The sequence below is a fragment of the Tupaia chinensis genome, unplaced genomic scaffold (assembly GCF_000334495.1).
Source record: "Tupaia chinensis unplaced genomic scaffold, TupChi_1.0 Scaffold000086_1, whole genome shotgun sequence".
Lineage (NCBI taxonomy): Eukaryota > Metazoa > Chordata > Mammalia > Scandentia > Tupaiidae > Tupaia > Tupaia belangeri.
The window spans coordinates 2,099,980-2,110,388 of NW_006159548.1; positions in this window are offsets into that span (position 1 = coordinate 2,099,980).

Below are 10,409 nucleotides of genomic sequence, written 5' to 3' on the forward strand. Positions count from 1 at the left end.
CATTTTCTTAATCTTAATTCCAATGATATTTCCTATCTCTGTTTTGTGTTGTGAAAAATAATTTCAATAAATTAGGTGGTTTGAGAAAATATTTAGTGAAAGATGGGCAATACCAAATGTAATGAAGGAAAATTAAATAAGGCTTAAATTAATGAAGAGGTACACTAAATGCATAAAAAGAAATTATTCTTAAAATATATTTCAAATTAAATAAAAACTCTAGTGGTATTTTCATGAAACTTAATGATTCTAAAATAAATGTGGAGGAATGTAGTCCAGAAAGCTGGAGCATTTCATAAAAACCAGTAGAGGGCAGGTGATTTAAAAGATACTAAGAATTGGGATCATCAAGTGGCGTGGTGGTTAAGGTGCTGGGCACTCCACCTGGCCAACCATGGTTCAAGTCCCGGACCTGATGGCTTGCTTTCTCACTTTCCATTTCTCTCTCTCTATGTCTCATTTCTCTCTCTCTCTGTCTTCTCTCTCTCTGTGTGTCTCTCTAGTCAAATTAAAATAAATGGATGAATAAATAAAATTAAATAAATATATCTTTATAAAAAGTGTATTAGATACTAAGAATTATATAAAAATATTTTTTAAATATTCCAACTTTTACTTATATTGTTTATGAAATGGTGGGAAGAGAGCCTCTGTAACATGATCCTGACATTATGCTCCACCCCCCAGATTTTGGCCAGCCCTGGATCTTGGGCACACACGTGCCTAACTACTTCATGGAGTTCTCTAGACTTGAACTGGGAACCTCTTCACTTGGAATTGCCCTGGAGAGTGTCATGTTTTACCTCTGTGCCATTGTCATGCCATCCATGCCAATTTCAGATAACTTATATAACTTAATATCAAATATGAAAAACCCTAAACTGGCTGAAGATCTGAGGATGGACCATGGCATGAAGACTCTGTTGGGAGTTTCTGTGTCTCTCTCTCTTTAGCTCATGGAAGAAAGAAAGAAAATTTAAATATAGTAATGACAGACCTCCTTTCAGAAATGAATGATCTTTACTAACAAGAGTGTTCTTATCCATAGAGTAGGTTTAGGTGGATATAATCTGTTTAGATTAATGATTAAAATAGCCTAGAATACATGCATTTACCTATTTATGCAGTTCTCTGGAAAATGTCATGTTACATAATTATTGGAGTATAAAATGCAGTGTTTCAGTTTTTAAATTTTAATTGCCAGAGGGCACATATGCTCACTAGAGAGGGGAGAGTGAGTGGGTGGTAGGGAGCAGGAAGGAATTGCAGCTGGTGGGGCGTAGTCGCACCATAATCTTTTCTTCTCCATTAATCCATCCCATAGGGGTTCTGGAAGCATATGCATATGCACATGCTCCCAGCATTTTTTTCAAGTCCCCTGAACTCATTTCCTCAATTCATCCTCCAGATCTGAATTGCGGTTGAATAAGTGGATCTGACTCCCTTAATCACTGGATTATAGGCACCGCCCTTTTTTTTTTTTTTTTTTTTGAGGTTGGAAATACCTCTCTTTGTTTTTATTTATTTTTAATTTTTCATATACACTCAATCACATTGTTTAGCCTACAAAGTGAACATTTCAATATGTGAACATTTCTCCCCAGTCCAGTTGATCAAAATATCTTCAACTGATAACACCACACCACCCCATCCCATTCATCTGCGAAGATATCAGAGTAGATGGGTGATGTGTGTTATTTTAGTGATGATCTTGATGTCTGTCTATGCAAAAATGTGTTTTTATAGATGAACTACTTTGCTGCTGTTGGTTTCACATCCCTACTTTTAGCTTTTGTGTAGAGATGAGGGATGATATTAATGCTCACATTTTACCTTCTAGATCATGGCTGCAATGTTCTCTTTCTCTGAGCAATTGCTCTGCATTCTTCTGATTGTGTTTCCTTTCCTGCCAGGCTCTTCCTTATGGCAGCAAGATCACTAGCAAGAGCCCCAAACTCACCTCTTCATAGGTTAAAATGGTAGCAGTCAAATTGAGTTACAGAACTGAGTCATGTACTGATCACTAAACTCATGAGTGAGGTGTGTGTGTCATGTGGTCACATCTGAGAGAGAAATAGGGGAGTTCTATATCACACACACTACATGAGCTTAGATAGATTTCTTCAAAAGAAAATTGGACAAGGTCATCCTCACAGCCTAGTAGTTAAGGGAGTCAGGTTCTGCATGGCCAACTACAGTTCAAATCCCAGGACTGACAGCTTGAAGAACACACCACGCACCTGTGCATGTGTGCCTCAGATCGTGATAGGATGAGAGATGGAAGAGAAGGGATTGTGACATAATCATGCCCCACTGGGAGGCTCTCTCCCTCTGTCTTGGACAAGCATGCATACCCTCTGACAATGTGAAAAGAAGAAAGAGGAAAAGGGGGAGAGAAAAGGAAAGGAAAACTATGGCATTGGGGTAGGAATGTATATAATCCCAAGGAGAGAAATGGATACTGGATGGGGAAAAATTCAAGAAACCCTTCTTTGTGCCATTACTTTGCAACATTTAAAGTCAACTTTCCTTCCAAATATTGATTATGTAAATCCTTCCACCTAGTAACAACCCTAACATGTGCAATTAAAGACACCCTTGCCTTTAGTGACAGTATCATCTACTCTAGCAGTTTTTGTGAGGGATTTGATTGAGTGAACTTATACTTTCTACCTTTGCTTAGCTATCGGGGCAAACCTTTTCTCCACTGGTGTTTGCAATGTATCTATTTATGTGATCACCATGGTCTGTACCAAGTTGTAACATGAAAACAGTTTTCATCAGTGAGCAGGGCTCAGCAAGGTGTAAACAAAAGAAAGTGGATTTGTTTTCCCAGTTTCTTACAGACATAGTCCGTGGGCCCATTACTTTCTCATTACTTTCTTTGCCTTGAGAGCATCTCTAGAAGGTCCCACAGACTCTCTTGAAATTCTTAGTCAATAAATAATTTATATTTATGGGTATTAAAATGTTAGTCCAAAGGTGACCCATAGTGCAATGGTTCATTGAAACAGGTCCCACATGGCTGGCTGTGTTTGAATTCCATCCCAGCAGCTTGGAAATCATGCTGGGTATGTGCTTGTGTAGGCCCCAAATCTTGACAGAACAGAGAAATGAGAGAGAAGGGATTATGGCATGCCCATGCCCATTGGGGGATCTTTCTTTCTCCTTTTCTCTCTCAAGTGGATGCATATATTCTAGCAATACAGTTATTTTTTAGTCTAATCAAGTGTAATTTAAAATTCCATTTAAGTTAAACCTACTTCTCTTTTAGCTCAGGTGCACCTGAAGCAGAGAAACCTACAGTGGGTGAGAGAAGCCTAAATCTTAATTCCCCTTCATTTCTTTCACCTGCCAGCTGTCACATGTGGCTCCTCCAGGTCAGGCGTGGAGAAATGGCACCACTGAGGAGGGAGATGACATGGGGGAGCAGAAATGTATTCGATGGTATTGCCATCTGTTTTTATGTGTTTTTTTTTGTGTTTGTTTGTTTGTTTGTTTGTTTTGTAATATATGCTCAGCCACTGGCTAATTCATTCCCACACAGAATATAGATGACTATTCTTTACTAATGTGAGGCCTCATCTCTCTGGCCACTCACTCTCAGATTCTGCATTTGACTCTACACAGCCTTTTATTATTTAAAAAAAGAAAAAAAGAAAAGAAAAGAAAAGAGAAAAGCTTTTTGTTTTAGGGCATGTGCTCTCCAGAGAGAGAGAAAGTGAGAAATCACACCCAGAGGGCGATAGCCACACACCTCCAATCCTTTCTTCATTCTCCTCCCAGGATCTTGGGCACTCACACGTATGTGCCTGATGTGTTTCAAGCCACTGGATCTAGGACTTGAACTGTGATCAGCCATATGGAAGTCTATATAGAAGTCTTAACCACTATATCATCTGCTGACCCCGCTACACAACTTTTCTAAACTGAGGTTACCTTGCTCCTACTTGGAGATTCTCTTTTGCATGATGTCACCTCACAGCTATTTCTTGAGTCAAACTAGATTGCCTTTATATCAAGCTTGCTATTACAAATCCACTTTCGTGGACTAAGACATTTGGAAAGGAAAAGCGTTTCTGCCCCTGCCTTTGGGCACTTGCAGGTGCTGTTGTCTTTGCCTCTGAGTCTCCCCCTTGGAACTTCATGGCTGGTTTCCTCACCTTATAAGGAAGTTTCTTACAGAAGCTTTTTCCTAATCAAATCTGAATTCTAGGACATTAGTGGTGGCACAGTAGTGACATAATGCTCTGTGTCCACCTGGGAAAATCCTAGGTTTGTGTTGGGAAGACTCCCCATACACTCTGGGCAGACTCAGACTCGGGGGGGTGGATTGTGGCCTGAGGACCCTGCTGGGTCTGCCTGTCTCTTCTCTATGCTCACCTTGTCTCTCTCATTCTTTCTCATGGAAGAAACGAATAAAGTTAAAAACAAAAAGAAAACCTTTTTCATTCTTTCTTTTCTTTTTGGGGGGATTTTTGCTACAGGGCACATACTCATTGGAGAGCCAGAGAGAGAGAGAGAGAGAAAGTAAGAAATCACCCCCAAGAAGGTATAGTCATGCCAGAATCCCTTCTCCTCCACTCTCCTCTCAGGATTTAGAGCACACATATACTTGTGCTCAGCATGAGTATCAAGCCACTGGGTCCAGGGCTTGAACCAGAGTAGACCACATGGGAGTCCAGTGCTTTAACTACTGTGCCACCTGCTGGCCTCATGAACTCAACATTTTATTGCAACTTTCCAAAAGCTACAATTGCTAAAAGAAAATCTGAATCTTCACAAGACCCTGGTGTGCCAGATTCTTGTTGGACATTCCCAGCCAATGACCAGCGGACTCATCCTCTCCCATCCATAGTATTATTTTTTTCAATTGCTTATTAACATATCCATCACAGTTTTGCAGAAGTGCTACAAAAATGAGAACTTAATATATATTTGTTGAATAAATAAATGAACAACATAAACTATGGGTTTTTTTGTTTGTTTTTTGTTTTGTTTTGTTTTTTTCCTGAATGCTACACACTAATTATAAGTGTTTTCATGACAGGTTTGGGAAAAAAGTAATAATGTTTCATGTAAACTAAATTGTGAAAAATCTTTACAAAGTTTAACAGATTGCTGTTATACAATAAAAATCACTCAGTAGTAAAACCTTCGAAACCATAATTCAAGAAATTCCATTTTTCTGTAATGATATCTGTTGAAATGGAAAAGTACAAATTTGCACTAAAACACCTAGAGAAAGCTTCATTTTAAATTGTACATAGCAGAGATCCCCACAGTTCCTCCTCCTTGGACCCCAGGTTGGTTGTCTGGGACTTTAAGGTGAACGCCCACCCCACCCCACCTGCAAACCCGATCGAGTCGGCCAGTAGTTCCGGACACCAGGTGGACTGAGGCTGCAGGCCCAACCAAACTGGTCCTGTCACTCATCCTCTGGCCCTTTTCCACTAGCCTTTGGACTCTCTGAATTTTGGTGATTTGAATAGCATGTGGTGCACAACCGTCTTTCATTTTGTTTCTTTGCTCTTGAGGTGTTGCTTATTAGGTCAGTTGGAAGCTCACCACTCCTTAGAAACAGGGAGAACTTTGGGCCATCCAGGACTAGTAGCAACAGTTAATGGTAATTTCGAGCAGCAAGTAGGCCAACCATAAGGGAAATCATCAATTTTCTAATCCTGTACAACTTTTAACACTCAGAGATATTTTAAATAAGTTAGGAAGGAAGCAACATATAGATTAGCTGATGACTAGGAATAATCGCAGAGGCTCAAGAAATATGAGCAACCAACAAAAGACCTCTCACTTAAGGGAAATCATCAAGCCTACATCACCCACAGTCAATACAATGGATGTCGTGGACATGTCTGATAAGGAATTGAGAATATTTGTAGTGACCAAACTAACTGAGGTGGAAGAGAAAAGAGACAAGGAGCTCCAGGAGATGAGGAAGTCCTTTAATGATTTGAAAGAAGAAATGGATACCTTAAACAAGAACAAGATGGAACTTCTAGGATTGAAGAATGTGATACAGGAAATCAAAGCCTCCCTTGAAAGTATTAAAAGTAGGTTAGACCAGGCAGAAGATCAAATCTCTAATGTAGAAGACAAAACATCTGACCTAGAGAAAAGTATCAAGAAGATTGAGAAAACAACCATGAAAAATGAGGATAATATACGAGGAATACTGGACACCATCAAGCGCCCCAACATTCGGATAATTGGTATTCCGGAGGAGGAAGAAAATAATAAGGGCCTGGAAAATTTATTCCATGAGATCCTGGAAGAAAACTTTCCAAATCTAGAAAGGCATTCAAATATCCAGACCCAAGAAATACAGAGGACCCCAAGTAGAATCAACCCAAGAAGATCATCTCCAAGGCACATCATAGCCAGACTGGCAAAAACAACAGATAAAGACAAGATACTAAAGTTGGCAAGAGGGAAACGCCAGGTTACTTACAAAGGTCACCCCATCAGGCTAACATCGGATCTCTCAGCAGAAACAATGCAGGAAAGGAAAGAATGGGGAAGCATAGTCAAAGTGTTGAGTGAAAAACAATTTCAACCAAGAATACTATACCCGGCAAAATTATCTTTTATATGGGAAAAAAAGATAAAAACATTCTCAAATAAACAAAATTTGAAGGAATTTACCAACACCAGACCAGCTCTTCAAGAGGTTTTGAAGGGAGTACTATACCAGGAAAACTAAAAAATCAGAGACAGTTATACGAGAACAAAAAACAACTAAGAAAATGGCTCACTTAATGATAGGATCAGGTATGGAAATATCGATAATTACATTGAATGTCAATGGATTAAATTCCCCAGTTAAGAGACATAGACTAGCTGAATGGATAAGAAAACAGAAACCCTCTATCTGTTGCCTACAAGAAACTCACTTTATGGATAAAGATATACATAGACTAAAAGTCAAGGGCTGGAAAAAGATATTCCATGCAAATGGAAATCAGAAAAAGGCTGGAGTAGCGATATTGATCTCAGACAAAATAGATTTTAAAACAAAGACTGTAAGAAGAGACAAAGAAGGGCATTATATAATAGTAGATGGGGTAATCCAGCAAGAAGATATAACCCTTATAAATATCTACGCACCCAACTCAGGTGCGCCTAAATATGTGAAGGAAAGACTGCTGGAGCTAAAAGGAGACATAGGGAAAAATACTATAATTGTTGGAGATCTCAACACCCCGTTATCTCCTATAGACAGATCTTCTAGACAGAAAATAAATAGAGAGATACAGGACTTAAATGATACTATAAATGGAATGGGCTTGACAGATATCTATAGAACTTTCCACCCTACATCCACAACATATACATTTTTCTCACCCCGACATGGAACCTTTTCAAAGATAGATCATATATTAGGACACAAATCAAGCCTTTACAGATTCAAAGGCATAGAAACTGTACCCAGCATCTTCTCTGACCATGATGGAATTAAACTCAAGATTAATTTCAAGAAACAACCCCGAAAACACACGAACACATGGAAACTGAACAACCTACTTCTGAATGACTTCTTCACTACTGAAGAAATTAAGGCTGAAATAAACAAATTTATGGAAACAAATGATAATGAGGACACAAGTGTCCAGAACCTATGGGACACAGCAAAAGCAGTCATAAGAGGGAAATTCATAGCAATTAGTGCACATAAGAAAAGGATGGAAAGATGGCAAGTAGATAACTTATCATCATGCCTCAGAGAACTGGAAAAACAACAACAAACGAACCCCCAAAATGCCAGGCGAAAAGAAATAATAAAGGTTCGAGCAGAAATAAATGAAATAGAAAATAAACGAACCATACAGAAAATAAATGAAAGCAAAAGCTGGTTCTTTGAAAAGATCAACAAGATTGATACTCCATTGGCTAGACTGATCAAGAAGAAGAAAGAAAGAAACCAGATTAATCAAATATGTGATGAAACAGGCAATATTACCACGGACATAGCAGAAATACATAATATCATTAGAGGATACTATGAGCGACTTTACGCCAACAAACAAGATAACCTGGAGGAGATGGACAAATTCCTGGATGCATATAAACTACCAAGATTGGATCAGGAAGACATAGAGAATCTGAATAGACCTATAACAAGCCAGGAGATTGAATCAGTAATTAATAATCTCCCAACAAAGAAAAGCCCAGGCCCAGATGGCTTCACTTGTGAATTCTACAAAACTTTCAAGGAAGAATTAACCCCTATCTTACTAAAATTATTTCTAAAGATTCAAAAGGAAGGAAACCTTCCAAATTCATTTTATGAAGCCTCCATCATCCTCATCCCCAAAACAGATAAGGATATGACAAAAAAGGAAAACTACAGACCAATATCATTGATGAATATAGATGCGAAAATTCTCAACAAGATACTCGCAAATCGTATCCAACAACATATAACAAAGATCATTCATCACGACCAGGTAGGCTTTATACCAGGGATGCAAGGGTGGTTCAATATACGCAAGACCATAAATGTAATACACCACATTAACAGAAAGAAAGATAAAAACCATATGATCATCTCAATTGATGCGGAGAAAGCGTTTGATAAAATACAACATCCTTTTATGATTAAGACTCTCAGTAAGATTGGTATAGAAGGGTCATTTCTGAACACAATAAAAGCAATCTATGAAAAACCTACAGCTAATATTATACTGAATGGGGAAAAGCTGAAAGCTTTTCCTCTGAAAACAGGTACTAGGCAAGGCTGCCCACTTTCTCCACTGCTCTTTAATATAGTACTGGAAGTCTTAGCTATTGCAATCAGAGAAGAGAACAGTATTAAAGGCATTCGAATAGGCAAAGAAGAGTTGAAAATATCTTTATTTGCAGATGACATGATGGTATACTTAGAAGACCCAAAGGTATCCATGAAAAAACTGCTTGAAGTAATAAGTGAATACAGTAAGGTGGCAGGATACAAAATCAATATCCAAAAATCTATAGCATTTCTATTTATGAACAACAAGTTGAATGAAGCAGAGCTGAAGAAAGGAATCCCTTTCACCGTAGCCACAAGATGTATAAGATATCTAGGGATAAACCTAACTAAGAAAGTCAAAGACCTTTATAAAGAAAACTACGAGAATCTTAAAAAAGACATTGAAAGTGACATAAAAAAGTGGAAGGACATCCCATGCTCCTGGATTGGTAGAATTAACATAATCAAAATGGCAATTCTACCCAAATTAATCTACATGTTTAATGCAATTCCAATCAAAATACCAGAGATATTCTTCAGAGATCTAGAAAAGACAATTATAGAATTTGTCTGGAACCATAAAAGACCTCGTATTGCAAAAGCAATCCTGCGTAAGAAGAATGGAGTAGGAGGCATATCACTCCCTGATCCCAAGATATACTATAAAGCTGTGGTCATCAAAACAGCATGGTATTGGCATAAAAACAGACATGTGGACCAATGGAAGAGAATAGAGACCCCAGAAATAACTCCCAAAGCTTATAGCCAACTGATCTTTGACAAAGGATATCAGTCAATCCATTGGGAAAAGGAAAACCTCTTTAGTAAATGGTGCTGGAAAAACTGGGTATCCACCTGCAGAAAGATGAAACTGAACCCCCATCTTTCACCATTAACAACAGTCAACTCAAAATGGATCAAAGATCTGAACCTAAGACCTCAGACAATAAAACTACTTGTGGAAAATGCTGGGGAAACTCTGGGAGACATTGGAGTAGGCAAAGACTTGTTAAATAAGACTCCCAAAGCACAAGCAATAATCCCTAAAATAGACAAGTGAGACTATATTAGACTAAGAAGTTTCTGTACAGCAAAGGACACAGTAAGAAGCGTGAATCGACAACCCTCACAATGGGAAAATATTTTTGTTAAATATACCTCAGACAAGGGACTGATAACCAGAATACACAGGGAACTCAAGTGCCTTATGTGAAAAAAAATGATTAACCCAATTAAAAAATGGGAAAATGAGCTGAACAAAAATCTCTCTAAGGAAGACATACGAACAGCCAAAAAGCATATGAGGAAATGCTCAACATCCCTCATCATAAGGGAGATGCAGATAAAAACCACAATGAGATACCACCTAACCCCTGTCAGAATGGCAAAGATTAAGAACATAAAAAGTGATAAATGTTGGCGGGGATGTGGTGAAAAGGGAACCCTCCTACACTGTTGTTGGGCATGTAAACTAGTGTATACATTATATATTTGGGGTTAAATGTCCACGAACTGATGAATGGATTGGAAAAGTGTGGCATATACTCTGTGGAATACTACTCAGCCATAAAAAGTAACAAGATCCTGGCATTTGATAGAAAGTGGTCAGATATGGAGGATCTATTGCTGAGTGAAGTAAGTCAGGCTATGAAAGAAAGATATT